At 42.1% G+C, this 16,332-nt stretch overlaps 1 protein-coding gene across 4 annotated transcripts in view; it reads left to right on the forward strand.

Moving 5' to 3' along the window:
- Positions 1-16,332, forward strand: part of ESR1 (estrogen receptor 1) — a 272,302-nt gene that overhangs the window by 13,860 nt on the left and 242,110 nt on the right. The window contains exon 1 of one of the 4 annotated variants that reach the window (XM_043457169.1): positions 9,969-10,834. The exons of the other annotated variants lie outside the window; for them this stretch is intronic. The gene's annotated coding sequence lies outside the window, so the exon portion shown is untranslated. Of the gene's footprint in view, positions 1-9,968; positions 10,835-16,332 lie in introns of those variants that run through there. 4 annotated transcript variants of the gene reach the window in all.

Raw genomic sequence — 16,332 nt, forward strand, 5'->3', positions numbered from 1 at the left:
TCTGTATGGTTGTAAGAATTCCGTCCAGGTCTTGCAGATTTTGAGCTTACAAACTCAAATTTTCCTGTTTACCCGAGCTTCCTACCCAAAGTGTGCATTTGATTGGGTCCTTCCTCTGCTTCAAAGCCTTCAGTAGCGTCTCCTCATCACAGAACAGAGGCATGTTCTGTAGTGCAGCGTTCAAAGACCTTGTCATTTGATTCCAAGTCATCTCCTCCACTCCACTCAGCTCCGCTCCGCTCCATGAAGCTCTTGTTCAAAACCAGATCTGAACAGGCACATTCCCACTTCTGTTCTTCTGTCGTCTCCCCCGTGTACCTTCCTTTCTTCTTGTCCCACCCATGTTAGACTGAGGCTATACAAAAGTCAGAGCTCAGTTCCAACACCTCCTTCGCCAGATGAGTTTTCCACTTGGCGTTCTTTCAGTGTTATTGTGCATGTGGAGCACCTTCTTGGGTACCTCTATTACGGAAGTCACCATGGAATGCCTTTCATTACAGTTGTGCATAGATTTCTCTCCCCCATCTATTTGCTGCTGCTGCTGCTACTAAGTCTCTTCAGTCGTGTCTGACTCTGTGCGACCCCATAGACGGCAGCCCACCAGGCTCCGCCGTCCCTGGGAGTCTCCAGGCAAGAACACTGGAGTGGGTTGCCATTTCCTTCTCCAGTGCCTGAAAGTGAAAAGTGAAAGTGAAGTCTCTCAGTCGTGTCCGACTCTTTGCAACCCCATGGACTGCAGCCTACCAGGCTCCTCCGTCCATGGGATATTCCAGGCAAGAGTACTAGAGTGGGGTGCCATTGACTTCTCTGCCCCCATCTATTTAATTGTTACCAATTAATTATAGGGGCTTCCCTAGTGGCTTAGGCAGCAAAGAATATGCCTGAAATGTAGGAGAGCTGGGTTCAATCCCTGGGTCAGGAAGATTCCCTGGAGAAGGAAATTGGAACCCACTCCAGCATTCTTCCCTGGAGAAGGAAATTGGAACCCACTCCAGCATTCTTGCCTGGAGAATCTCATGTACAGAGGAGCCTGGTGGGCTACAGTTCATGGGGTTGCAAAGAGCCAGACATGACTGAGTGACTAACACTTCAGACTTCAGAATTAATTATTAATAACAATAATACTATATGGCAGAAACCAACACAACATGGTAAAGCGATTATCCTTCGATTTTTAAAAAAACTGTTCAGTTCAGTTCAGTCACTCAATTGTGTCCGACTCTTTGCGACCCCGTGGACTGCAGCACGCCAGCCCTCTCTGTCCATCACCAACTCCCGGAGCTTGCTCAAACTCATGTCCATTGAGTCGGTGATGCCATCCAACCATCTCATCCTCTTTCATCCCCTTCTCCTCCTGCCTTCAATCTTTCCCAGCATCAGGGTCTTTTCCAGTGAGTCAGTTCTTTGCATCAGGTGGTCAAAGGATTGGAGTTTCAGCTTCAGCATCAGTCCTTCCAATGAATATTCAGGACTGATTTCCCTTAGGATGGACTGGTTGGACCTCCTTGCAGTTCAAGGGACTCTCAAGAGTCTTCTCTAACACCACAGTTCAAAAGCATCAATTCTTCAGTGCTCAGCTTTCTTTATAGTCCAACTATCACATCCATACACGACTACTGGAAAAACCATTGCCTTGACTAGATGGACCTTTGTTGGCAAAGTAATGTCTCTGCTTTTTAATATGCTGTTGGTCATAACTTTCCTTCCAAGGAGTAAGCGTCTTTTAATTTCATGGCTGTAGTCACCATCTGCAGTGATTTTGGAGCCCCAAAATATAAAGTCTGCCACTGTTTCCCCATCTATTTGCCATGAAGTGATGGGGCCAGATGCCATGATGATAGTTTTCTGAATGTTGAGTTTTATGCCAACTTTTTCACTCTCCTGTTTCACTTTCATCAAGAAGCTCTTTAGTTCTTCACTTTCTGCCACAAGGGTGGTGTCATCTGCATATCTGAGGTTATTGATGTTTCTCCTGGCAATCTTGATTCTAGCTTGTGCTTCTTCCAGCCCAGCGTTTCTCATGATGTACTCTGCACATAAGTTAAATAAGCAGGGTGACAATATACAGCCTTGATGTACTCCTTTTCCTATTTGGAACCAGTCTGTTGTTCCATGCCAGTTCTAACTGTTGCTTCCTGACCTGCATACAGATTTCTCAAAAGGCAGGTCAGGTGGTCTGGTATTCCCATGTCTTTCAGAATTTTCCACAGTTTGTGGTGACCCACACAAAGGCTTTGGCATAGTCAATAAAGCAGAAAGAGATGTTTTTCTGGAACTCTCTTGCTTTTTCGATGATCAAAAAAACTGTTAACTATCCCCCCCAAATGACAATCATATTCAGTCATGTAGTATTAAGTCATTATTAAAATGAAATGATTGTTTTGTTAATTTTATGGATTAATTTAGAGTAATTGCATAAAATTAATTACTGTGTATATTCATTCACTGAGCAAGCTTTATCTAGTGTCAACTATATACTAATCCCTATGGTAGTTATAGAGATTGGATACACTGTGTGTTATTAAGTTGCTCACAGTCAAGTGAGGGAGATGACAAAAGTACAGATAATCAACCAGTGGAATAAGAATGATGGTAGAGGAGGGACCACCAGAGGTCTGGAGGAGCGGCACTTAGCCAGATGGAGGGCTCCTGTCTCCTGAGGAAGAGATCCAAAAAGGTGTGAGGGAGAGAGGATTTAGGCAGTGAAAGAGGACGGGTGAGGCTGTGAAGAGATGCTAAGTCTGGTTTCCTGGTCCTCCCTAGAGTTCCAGCCCCGTTCCTTGCTGGAACGAATCCTTAATGGAATGAATATTGGAATATGGAATGAATCCTTAATATTTTACAGAGCCAAATTGTTGAAGGAACCAAAAAGAGTAAATTGTTAAGAATAGGAGAAATAACTTTAATTATACCAGTGGCTAGTATTTTTCTGACTGTAGTGCACTGGGCACCCTGCCGAAAGCTTTAATGGATGATCTTGTTGAGTCCTTATACCAACTATAAGAAGCTGATACTGCTATTATTCCTACTCTATGGATGAAGAAACTTAAGAGAAAGAAAGTGACTTACCCAGGGTCACACAGCCAATAATGGAGAAGTTTGTGTGTGTATATGTTTAGTTGCTCAGTCCTATCTGACATTTTGTGACCTTCTGGACTGTAGCCTGTCAGACTCCTTTGTCCTTGGGATTCTCCAGGCGAGAATGCTGGGGTGGGTTGCCATTTCCTCCCCTAGAGTATCTTCCCAACCTAGGGATCAAACTTGTGTCTCTGGTGTCTCCTGCATTGGTAGGCAGGTTCTTTACCTCTGAAATACCTGGGCTGGGCCAATGGAGAGTTAAGGATTCCAAATCTGGAAGGTGAATTCTGGAGCTCAAGTTTTAACCTGCTCTATTTTGCACAAAAATGGACAGAATGTCTTCTGTCACTGATTGATTTACTTGGCAGTTGATTTGTTGTGTTTTTATACTTAGTTGTGACAGTGCTTTAATCTTAGACTATGTCCCAGAGCTGCTGCTTTTAGTTTTATGGGAAATGACTATTTTTATGCTGCTTGCTAAAAGTGTGTTTAAACATTTTTCCATGTAGTAGGGGAGTGTTTTCCCTTCTGATATCAGAAGGAACCATTAAATAAAATCCTACAAACACTTCCTGATAGCAACCTTGTGCATTTCTCCACGTGAAACATACCCAAGGATTTAAAATCCAGACAGAATTATAGTATTCATTTGGTCCAGTCCTTTCTTTATGTAATTAAAATAATAGAATTGCAGTATTTGAAATCTAGGAAGAATCTTAGGTGTGATTCCCACCTCTTTATTTTCCAGTTGAGGAAATTCAAGTCTAGAGATGTGAAGTGACTTCCCGTAAGTTCCCCAGTTAGTGTGGGCAGAGCCAAGGCTAGAACCTATGTCTGCCTTCTGCCTCCAACCTACCACTTCATACGGCTGGAGGTGTGACCAGCTTCTGTTCACTGAGGATTTCAGGGCCATGCCCTACTCCTTGTAATAATGTCGTGGAGAGTAGAAACTGAAGCAAAGTAGAATGAAGGAATGCCTGATGCTGATCATGACAAAACCGTAACAATGGCTTAAGTGAATGCACCAGCCATTCCTGTCTAGACAGGCCATCAATTCAACTGGTGTTTGTGGTCCTTGTGAGAATTTTTTATCTTGGTTTGACACTACAGTTTTAAGAATCTGGGAGACTTTTATATTTAGGTCATCCTGTCAGTTCTAATAATTATACAATCAGCCCTCTGTATCCATGGGTTCTGAATCCAATTAACCACCCATGGAACATATTGGGGGAAAAAAAGTCCAGAAAGTTCTTAAAAGCATAACTTGAATTCGCTGTTCACAGGCAACTATTTACTTGCATTTTATCGTATTCACAACTGTTTATTATATTAGGTGTTATATAGAGTCTAGAGATGATTGAAGGGTCTTTGGTAGCTCAGACCATAAAGAATCTGCCTACGATTCAAGAGACCCAGGTTCAATCTCTGGGTCAGGAAGATCCGCTGGAGAAGGGAATGGCAACCCACTCCAGTATGTGCATAGGTTACATGCAAATACTATGCTGTTTTATATGAGGGACTTGAGCATTCATGGATTTTAGGTGGGAATCAGGGTGGAGGTGCCCCAAAATCAATCTCCTGCAGTCGAATGTTAAGGGACAACTGTATCTTGTTACTTTGTGATGGAAGGTTTCCTTTTTTGTTTTCTGTTTTTCTTTTTCCTGAGCACAAAGGTTCAGGATTACCTTACTGGACTTCTCTGGAGACTTCTGCTGACTCCTTTCAGATTTCTAAAGCAGTTGGATACTATTTTTGTTCCATAATTACCAAAGTGAAAATGGAACTTGAATTATTTCATAATAGATATTTCACCTCAGTATTGGCAAAATTAAAAAATAATTGAATCTGTGCTTGATCCAGCAGCCTTGTTACAATAGACAATTTTTATAACAGGGTCCCATGTTGAAAATCTTGTGTCTTCTTTGGGACTAATTGCTAAACCTAATGTTGGTTATACACTGTTTACTATTAAATTTTCCCCCTTGTAGTTAATATTGTTCCAGGAAATGAAATGTAAGATTAATAAGAATGGCTATTGATGGAACTGTATGTCCCGAGTATAATTAATGTTCCTGATAAATGTGTTAAAGAAGGGCATGGCTGATGGGTTATAACTGTACTAAACCAAGATAATTTGAAACCACTTATTCTGTAGAAATTTGTATTTCTCAGGTTGGGATTTATAGCTGAACAAAACTATACTATTTTTTCAATTTCTTTTTTAAATGAATTAAAGAACTGTTAAAATGGTCAATTAATTAATTGTCAATTAACTACGCTTACATTAACATTCAGTGACTTTTTGTTCTTCATGGAAAGGATGACCTTTACACGTGTGAAAGAAGAGCTTGAGGTTGCAGAAGTTCCTATAGACTTCTTGAGGTTACCTTTCCCATTTCTTTTCTCTTTTGTAAAAAATTGTAGACCACAATGTATTTTGTTCCGGTTGTGAAAATGCTATCAGCAGCCTCTCGGCAAAAAGACTTTCACTGAGAAGCTGACGACAAAGCTTCCATAGTGATTTGTGGAGAGCTTTGGCCCTGCATTCTGAATTCTGGTGGCTCCTCGCAGCCTGGGGATGCTACAGACAAAGGATGATCAGGTCAATGGTGGCTGTTTCTAAGTCAGTATTTCTCCTGAGAATATGATCATTTTAATCTTCTCAAGGTCTAGGCTAGAACTCTCTAATTGGATCTACATGAAGGAGAACAGCAGCAGGTGGACGGAAAGTGAGAATGATCAATTAATGTGAGGCCACAGGCCTCATGGTGCGATGCGAGATCGTGCTCAGCATGGAGTGAGCTTCCCTTCGTTGACCTAATCCACGTGAATCGGATGGTGCATTAGTCTTTTGAACTCCTAAATAATTGTAGTAAATGAGTGAGCATTAATTTAATGTGAAATCCCATTGGCTCAAGAGTTAATGCATGTTCAAAATTGCCTAATTTTGTCTAAAGCCGTCTTTTGTCTCTTGACGAGAAAAGCGTGGTTAAGCCTGTGATGTAACCTTTCCCACTGTCCTGAACTCAACTCTGTCCTTGCTGCCAAACTCATGTATCGCTGCTGCCTGCTCTTAAAAGCTTCATATTTTGGATTGTCCGGTGTATAGAGGGGGCTCAAGTGAATTTGAATTTCAGATAACAAACAGAAAAACTTTTTTAGTATAGCTATGTCCCACATGATGTTATACTAAAAGATTCTTTGCTGTTATTCTGAAATTCAGCTTAACTGGGTGTCTTGCATTTTTATTGGGTAAATCTGGCAGCCCTGGCCATGTTGCCTCACTGTTTACTGAGTTTCATTTTTGAAGCCTGAAGGTTATGTTTTATGGCTCTCTCTTCCAACTAGTACACAGATGTCTGCCTGTCTTTTCCTACCAGGAAAGGAAGCACACTGATGAGGAATCTGCACATTTAAATAGTTGTCATCATTCTTGATTATAATTAAAGACATAGGTTTAGAGTAAACCCAGAATGACATAGCTGATAATTCTGTTACTCAGAATGATAGAGTACAAGGGAAAATATTACAATACAATATTACAGTATTATAATTCTGCATGAGGAGAAAACCAAGGAGTAAGGAGCTAGTTTAAAAAAAGAGATCTGTCATCAGAATTATTAATTAGATAGTTTTTGTGAGTAAGTAATATAGTGAGTGAACTTTTCTTGGTTGTTTGGAGAGAATTCTCTTATTTTTGCAGCATTGTGATTGATTTCAGAAAATAGTAGGTTAGAAAAATTATTCTTGGAAATGCTTTCCAGAGTGTGAAAGATTTAGAAGAAAAAAATACGGCTTCTATCTAGATAGAACATTAAACAGATCTGCACTCCTTTCTTCTCCATTTCTTCATTTTTTAGCACATTGAGGTGGCTGACTCCCTAGCAGGGGGACTTGAGCTTGGTGGTGGTGGCTTGCTGCATGAGGTACCTTGATGCATGGCTGCAAACCAGCTTGTCGGGATGGCATGTGGCTTGAGGACCTCCAAATGCGTGGATACTAGGGGGCTTGTAAAGAAATCAAGGCTAAGGGGCGGCGGGGGGTGGGGGAAGAGATGCTTGGGAGGCAGTGAATTGAGGAAGTGATCTAGCCATCTTCTGTGTATGGGTGGATAATTGTACATGGGTAATTTTCTGGAAGGGGGGAGTCCTCAGAAGTCTTTTGGGTGAGACCATGGGGAAAGAGTGTGAGTGAGAAGCCATGAGTCTTTGGAAACATTTCCTTTTACTCCGCCCTAACTCAAGGACATTGAACAGCTCCCAGAGGCACACGCCAAGGCATAGCTGGGGTTGGTGGGGTGGAGCGGGGAGAGTTGGAGCAAGGTTCTCAGCCGCTTGGGAAACTTGTTGCTTGAGCTGGTGGCAGCTGAGGCCACTGGCTAAGAGCTGAGGGATTTTGCCCCAACTGGATGTGAGCCAGATTTGAGCAGAGCACTGGGGATGGGAGGGGAATAAATGGAAGGTTGGCTTGATTGTTTCCTGCTTCATAACATGCTTCTACCTTGCAGAACTATGGCAGAAGAGTCAAGAGTATTTCAGAGCTAAATAGAACGAGTCATAAATACCACTTACAAGGGTAGTAAAGATGTGTAATATTGACTTCCCTCTGTCCAGTGCCAAGTCCTGCAGGAAGATTGAGCAAGTGGAGTAGAGACTGGGAATTTGAGCCCTTCCACCAGAGATGTCATATTGCTTCTGACTGCATCTTCTAGAAAAACCCATGAGAGGGTACTGTCTAGAAACTGGAGGAAGCTCAAGAGGCTGCTCTCTAGAAACGAGAGGAAACTGCGAATGCAAAGGCTAGAATACACCAGCCTGTGCCGGGAGGCCTGAGACACTGATGTTTCCAAGGAGTTTCAGAGCAGCTGTTTTCTTTTTTCTTCATCTCATCGTATTTCTTAATTCAATTTTCAGGATCAGGTCATCTAAAAATCATCCAAAAATTCTTCTCTGATAAACAATATTCCTCTAATTTATGACTATTATTTGATTATACAAATGAACCAAGTCTTTAAAAAACAAATTCTGCCTAATCCTGAGCAGATGTGTAGAGCAGATCCCTTCTGGAGAGTCATTGTCACCTCAGAACCCCAGCCCTGACCTTCTTCTCAGCCGGAGGTGTTGGGGATCTGTAGTCTGAACTCTGCACGGAAACCACTGTGGTGGTGAGGATACAGGACAGGCCCTTTGTGACCAGTCTGTGATCCTCAGGTTTGGCCTTCAGGAGTGTCGGGATGTTCTGGAAGGTGTGGGGTGGTTGCAGGCCCAGGGTGTCCATCACGTGATCAGGTAGTCGATGTCAGTGGCCAGCTGCTTGGTGGAGTTGCAAAGCCCAGCTCCATCTCCTGGCTACTTGAGACCCAGGCTGTAGACAACTGTGCTCTATTAACTTTGATGACTTCCTGAGCACCACACTGGACCACTGGTCCAAGGAGCATTTGAAGTCACGGTTTGCCATTCTGATCGAGAGTCACCAGTGTCGCCTGTCTGACATACTCCTACTTCACCCTGGTGATGTTGTAGCACCTCCACCTAGGTGCACTGGACGGCTGACTCAGTTTGCCCATTCATTCATTCAGTCAGTATTTATTGGCCGTCTGCCCTATGCCAGGCACTATTCTAGGCACCGGGAATAGACCAGTGAACAAATCAGACCGATCAGGAAAGGGTCCAATATGAAGACAACACATAAGCAAAGATTTGAAATAGGGGAGGGAATGGTAGCAGGAGAATCTCTCAGGGAAGAGTATCTCAGGCTGAGAGGATCCCGAGGCAGGCGTGTGCCTGCTGTGTATGGGACAGGGAGGCTGGGATGACGGGGTGGAGTACCAAGTCAGAGGTGAGGATGGAGAGGAATGTAGGCCTCAGAGTGAATAGGGCCTTTGTGGACCATTGATGGGATGCTGGCTTTTCCTCCAAATGAGTGGGAGATTCATCAGAGGATTTCAAAGAGTGGAATGACCTGCTCTGAGCTTTTATTGTGACTGGTTTAAAACCTTTACAAAAATGGAAAAGCACAGTGACCCTTCATGTTCCCATCACCCAGCTTTGACCATTATAATATAGCTTGTCAATATTTCTGTATGCATTTCTAAAGGATGGGGACTATTTTGTAAAAATACAACTATACTATGATTACCATATTTAAAAGTTAACAATATTTCTTTAAATATCGAGAATTTGAATTGATTTATACTTTGAAGGTCAAACTGATAGGATTTCCTGACAGCTTTGATGCAGCTTGTGAGAGAGGAGTCAAGAATTAGATAGTAATTAAAATCCTTTTTGGTGTCATACATTTATCGGAATGCTACTATATATATATACTTCAAACTAGGTCTTTTAAAAATTAATTTATTTTAATTAGAGGCTAATTACTTTATAATATTGTGGTGATTTTTGCCATACATCGACACAAATCAGTCATGGGTGTACATGTGTCCCCCATCCCGAACCCCCCCCACCTCCCTCCCCATCCCATCCTTCTGGGTTGTCCCAGTGCACCAGCTTTGAATGTCCTATTTCATGCATCGAACTTGGACTGGTCATCTATTTCACAATGGTAATATACATGTTTCAATGCTATTTTCTCAAATCATCCCACCCTCGCCTTCACCCACAGAGTTCAAAAGTCTGTTCTTTATATCTGTGTCTCTTTTGCTGTCTCTCATTTAGGGTCATCGTTACCATCTTTCTAAATTCCATATATATGCTTTAATATACTGTATTGGTGTTTTTCTTTCTGACTTCACTCTGTATAATAGGCTCCAGTTTTATCCACGTTATTAGAACTGACTCAAATGTGTTCTTTTTAATAGCTGAGTAATATTCCACTGTGCCTGTGTACCACAATTTTCTTATCCATTCATCTGCCAATGGACATCTAGGTTGCTTCCATGTCCTAGTTATTGTAAACAGTGCTGCGATGAACACTGGGGTACGTGTATCTTTCCATTCTGGTTTCCTTTAAAGATTAACATCAGCATCTGGCTTTGGGATTTTTAGTTTCTTTTTGTAAATATTACCAATACCATAAATTCTTCAGCTAGAGAAAATATTGGTATTGCTATTTTCAAATGTGGAAAAGTAGCACAGAATTGCTCACTTGTTAAGTGACTTACTCTAAAGTCCCTTAAATGGTTGGTTTAGAAAATCCTGGTAAACTGGGAATGACTTACCCAAACTTGAAGTTTCTTTTCTCTATTATCTCTTCCTCTCTAGAAGAAATTTGGGCAGACAATCAGACATATATTTGGACAGATTTCCTAATCTCTCAAGGTATTTTAAATTAATTAAAGAGCTGTCATGGAAATAGTTGCGTGTATTATAACTCAGCTGAATTATTAAATTGAATTTAAAGAAAATCAAGAGGTTAATTGGCTGCCTCCTATATATTGGATGTCATTTACAATGATTTCAAGGTCTAACAGGCATGAAACCTTGAACTGTAATTGCGATCAGTGTAAATGGAGGCAGAGAGAATACCAGGTATAAAGGTAGTAGAGGGAAGAATTGAGTCTGGATGTGATCAGGAGTTCTTCTGGCTTGCAGGGGCTGGGCAAGGATATTCTTGGCAGAAACCAACATGAGCAAAGGCATGAGAAGAGTGAAGGCATGGCAAGTTGGGAAGAGCATGCAGTTGGCTGCTGAAGTATGTGGTACCTGGCTTGTAGATAAAGGAGCAGCAGGAGATGAGTCTGGAGACAGAGGTCAAGCTTTTGCAGAGAGCACTTTGCATCTTTCCCTCAGTCAAAGAGGTAATAACAGCATCTGAAAACTCCCAAACTCTCTGCCAGTTGCAGAATCACTGCCCCCAGTAGGGTGTTTCACACACACCTACCCAATCTTGTCCGATGTTTGTCCATGAGCCCTACGTCATCTGCGGCTCTGTCAACGTCCCATGCGTTCCTGGTGTCTCTGGATGACACTGTCTTCAAATGTTGTTTCTGCTACAACTCAGAGTGATCTGTGTCTTCTCAGAAGTAAGCAAAATATCAACAGCAAAAGAATAGATTGCTCGTTGAGCTTGCATCCAGTAGTGTGGGCATGCTAAGTTGATTCCGTTGTGTCCCACTCTTTCTGACCCTATGGACCATAGCCCACTAGGTTCTTCTGTCCATGGGATTCTCCAGGCAAGAAGACTGGAGTGGGTTGCCATGCCCTCCTCCAGGGAATCTTCCCAATTCAGGGATCGAACCTGGGTTTCTCACCTGAGTTGGCAGTGGGTTCGTTACCACTAATGCCACCTGGGAAACTTCCTGTAGAGTGGATTGGAAAAAATCAAAGTAACCCTGCAGATTTGTTTCTAGCTTCCCTTTCTAAGAGAGCTCTTAGTCCCTACCCAGAGATGTCAACATTTCTGGTCACTGATTATGTTGGAGAATTTGGCCATTGAGGAAGTTTCTGTGCTAAAGAACCTCTGTTCTTTTTAAACCATATCCAAATTGTCTTCTGTTCCAGGATAGTTCATTTGCTTGGCAACTCTCTCTCCAGCCATGCATGCTAATCTAAACAGAGCCCCAGGAGATGAATTATGTCTCCTTTGTCATTGATAGCTCAGCTATATTTTCTTCTACCCAGGTTCCCACCTCAATCACTGATAGAGCTCAGTGAACTAAGAATATGTCAGATACACAGATGTATTGAATATGTCCCTCCGTTTCTTTGTTTCTCTATTTCTTGTCTTTTTTTCCCTCTAGTTTTTTTCTTCCTGTTTTTTCATGCCTCATATTAGTGAGAAGTGACATTTCTGTGGGCTAGCCACTTTTACAGTTAGGAACACAATGGCCATCACTGTCAGCTCTCTGATGAAATGGGTGTTTGTCATCTTTGATCGGTCATGGGACTGAACACTGAGCAGGCTTAAATACAGTGCTAGGGCCTCTTACCAACTTATCTTTTACACATTTTATTACTCTTGGGAATGAGTTTTGAAAAATGGGCTGTGCACTGGTGAGACCCACTGAAGAAACCCTAGCTGCTTACAGATGTTATTGTTGGTCGGAAACATGGTCACCCAGAGTAGAGGCTGGAAGGCAATTCAGAAAACATAGTTGAGACTTCTCATTTTACAGAGAAGCAACTGAGACCCAAAGAGGTTGGGGACTTGCTTAAGCCATGCAGCTGTTACTGGCAGCTTTTTATCTAGAACCCGAGAGTTCTGACTCAGGGTAGAATTTTTCCACCACAATACCCTGCCTCCCTAATTGAAGTTTATTACATTTGCAGCTCTGTGATCCCTAATGACATACAGATGACATACAGATTCCCAAATAATTTTTGTAAGGAAAACTTTCCATGTGCAACTCTAGACGTGTTTGTGTGGTCTTTTTATGTGATGATATATTATCGTTCTATCTCTTGGATGGACTCATCAGTTTACAATTTATGGAATGATTTATGGATCACATTCAAAAGCAAACCAGAGGCCAGTGGTGGAGCTCCAGGACTGTTTTTGGTGTTTTGTGCCTGGAGGGCCTTTTCCCAAAGGCCCAAGTCTTCCTCCTTGAGCTTGAGCTGTTTGCTTTCCTAGGAAAAAACCTATCCTTCCTCTCTTCTTCTGTCCCTCTCTCCTTCCTGTTCCTCCTCCTCCTTTTTAATCTGTCCTATGTCCTAGGATGCTCTGTGGCTGGTAATAAGTAGACACTTTCCCAGTGCTATTGAATGAATGAATGAATAGATTTCTTAATGTTTCTGCCTGCGAGTAGATTAGTCCTCTGCTGACATAGTGTCCTGTCTTCTATGGAAATTAGACTGGGAGTCAAGCTTGTTTTAAGGAGTGAAAGTTGCTCAGATCCCATGGACAATACAGTCCATGGAATTCTCCAGGCCAGTATACTGGAGTGGGTAGCCTTTCCCTTCTCCAGGGGATCTTCCCAACCCAGGAATTGAAACCAGGTCCCCCGCATTGCAGGTGGATTCTTTACCAGCTGAACTACAGGGGAAGCCCTTGTTTTAAGAAGGTGTGGTGTCAAGCCTCTCTCCTTAGTTATCTCCCTCGTGTTACCCATGTTTCTCGTTCCTTGCTTCTTCTTTGGACTCCTCGTCCTCACTGTTCATTAGCACTTGCAACTGGTTAGTACAAGCAGAGAAGGGAGAGGTGATGAAACTCTGATCACATCTATGGGTGGCACATTAGTAACTGATAAAAGATAAAAACATATTGGCTAAATGGTTTTTTTTTTAGGGAATTTTATGCCAGGTTTTTCTTGTTTCCCATTAGTGTGGAAAATCAACACTTGCTTGTATTGTGGGGGTGAAGATTTTTTTTAAGTGAGTGGGAAAACCTCTTGACATTTTACAGAGAGACTTAAGTTTTGAATAGCAAATGCTAATATTCTTTGTGCATTAAGAATTTAAGGACTCTTGTATATGAACACTAATGACACCTCGCTTTTTCTTTGTTTGTGAGTTAAAACAGGCATTTTCTGAAATCGTATTTTTAGGAGATATTAAAACTTTCGTCAAGATGTTCTTCTGTATGACTGTCAGCTCCATTAGCTCTGTTTTCATGGAACTCAACAGAGTTCTCAACCTTCGCACTACAAATTGAAATAGCATTTTCCCTTAAAAAAGTGTTACTGGCCTTGTAATAAATAACTGTGGACAATTTCTAATGGGATTGCTATTTTTGAGTTTGGCGATGAGGTATGAGGTAATGACTTTGTTCCTAGTTGTGACACTTGGCTTGGGTGAGTTGGGGTGGAGTTCTCAAGGATTCTCTCTTTTCTTCGGGGAGTAGGGCTCTGGGATCAGACTGCCTGGGTCCTTGACACCATCCTTTTCTGATTGGATGACTTGGTGAGTTAGCTAATCTCTCTGTACCTTGGTTACCTCATTTTAAAAACAACTGCAGTTACAATTGCATTGCTTGGGATAATTTTGAGGGCCAAATGATTTAATTCCATAAAAGCACTTAATATAGTGCCTGCCATAGCTATCAATTTTTGTGTGAAATTTTGCTTGCCTACTCCTCCAGCTCCTCTTATCTTGCTAGACCAAGGGTCACGCTGGGTTTTCCAGAAGTCCAGGGTGTGGTCTGAACTTTGGGCTGAAGCTGAAATAGCAGCTATAACTCTCTCCCTGGGTAATTTCATAGTGTTGAAGTGAACTGCATTTATCTCTAGTCATTTTTTAGGAGGAGTTTTCTTTTGTACTGTTTAGGGAAGGACATTATCTGCCTCTGTTTATTAACCAGAAGATACAACAAATACAAATAAAAATTATACTCATTAAATGGATAGTATGAGGCAAGAGATAGAGTAGCTTTTCAGATAAGCAGTGTAAATGAGCTAGAGTCTTTCTGACAGAGCTGAAAAGACCTATATTTGTCATCCAGAAAATAATTTTTAACTGGTGTGTGTATGTGCCCAGTTGCTCAGTTGTGTGGACACTTTGCAACCCCATGGACTGTAGCCCACCAGGCCCCTCTGTCCATGGGAGTTCCCAGGCAAGAATACTGGAGTGGGCTGCCCTTTCCTTCTCTAGGGATCAAGCCCACGTCTCTTGTAGCTCCTGATTGACAGGCAGGTTCTTTACCACTGAGCCACTTGAAGAAGCCCCTTCACTAGTCTATCAGAACATAACTACCCCCTGTTTTACTGGGCTGCCCAGATGTGACCCAGGACTTATTTAACTCTAGCTTTTCTAAAGATGGGATTCAGGGTTTTTGTTCTCTAGACTCTATGATTTTATATCAACTTGTCTATTCTTTTCAAGAAGATATATGTACTGCCATGGAAAAGAAATGGAAATCATATTAAAATCTAAATAAAAAGTTGCCTAGAGAGTAAAAATACCCATAAGTAAGTTCTGGCCAAAGGCATGAACCACCTCTAGTTGATACCCATTTATGCCGATATTTAAAGCAGAGAGAGGTACATCAGGAACCATGTTCTGATTGATTTGTATGTTGGACACACACAGGCATCAATCATTGGTTTCTTGTTCTCTTGATACAGCATTCTGGTACTGCAGTAGCTGTGTCTCTTGCATAGTTTTTCTTAATTCTGTACTGATTAATTTGTCCAGTAAATTTTGTTGGATACTTTCTTGCAAAGTACCATACCAAGTGCTTTGGGAGGTGGAGATGAAAATACTTGGGCTTCCCTGGTAGCTACCACTGGTAAAGAATCTGCCTGCAATGCAGGAGACCCCAGTATGGTTCCTAGGATGGGAAGATCCCCTGGAGAAGGGATAGGCTACCCACTCCAGTATTCTTGGGCTTCCCTGGTGTCTCGGATGGTAAAGAATCCACCTGCAGTGTGGGAGACCTGGGTTCAATCCCTGGATTGGGAAGATGCCCTGGAGGAGGGCATGGCAACCCACTCCAGTATTCTTGCCTGGAGAATCCGCAGTGGACAGAAAGAGCCTGGCGGTCTACAGTCCATGGGGTTGCAAAGAGTTGGACACGACTGAGTGACTAAGCAAAGCACAGCACAGAAAATAGAGGATAGTTTCCATATTGTTGAAAAGCTTACAGCCTAGTTGAGAAGGCAAGACATACAGTATGGATCATGTAATCCTACTCATTCACAGTCAGCTATCAAATGCTTACTACTAGTTGTCATTACTGTCCTGGAAACTCGGAAGCAAAGATGATACAATTAGGATCTCTTTCCTGGAGACTCACAGTGAATACATATAATGAGGAGGAGGATTTCAGAATAGTTATGGATGTGATACTCTAGGAGTGTATGTTGACTCTATTGAGAAATTCAGTGGTTGCTACCTGAAAAGGGGCCATTTTCACTAATAAGATTTTTGCTATTTGGCCAAAATAGGAAGCAGTGTGGACAAAAACTCAGACATGTGCTAGTCTGTTTGGGGAAGTCAGACACTTAAAGTTAGCCCAGGGAAGAATAGGGAGACTGGACAAGTCAGAATGTCTGATGTTAAGGAACCTGCATTTCTCCCATAGACCTGGGGTGGGCACTCTTAGTTTAAAGTCTTTTAAGACCTATCATGGACTTACTGGTGAGTCTGTTGGTGGCTCAGATGGTAAGGAATCTGTTTGCAATGCAGGAGACCCGGATTTGATCCCTGGGTCGGGAAGATTCTCTTGGAGAAGGGAATGGCAACCCACTTCAGTATTCTTGCCTGGAGAATTCCATGGACAGAGGAGCCTGGCGGGCTTCAGTCCATGGGTGGCAAAGACAAGATTGGAAGGGTAACACTTTCATTTTTCATGGACTTCAGCACGCCCATGAACACCCCAAAGATTATAAGCAAAATTTGTGTTTCTATAAATAAGGGC

The sequence above is a fragment of the Cervus canadensis genome, chromosome 33, assembly GCF_019320065.1.
Source record: "Cervus canadensis isolate Bull #8, Minnesota chromosome 33, ASM1932006v1, whole genome shotgun sequence".
Taxonomy (NCBI): Eukaryota; Metazoa; Chordata; class Mammalia; order Artiodactyla; family Cervidae; genus Cervus; species Cervus canadensis.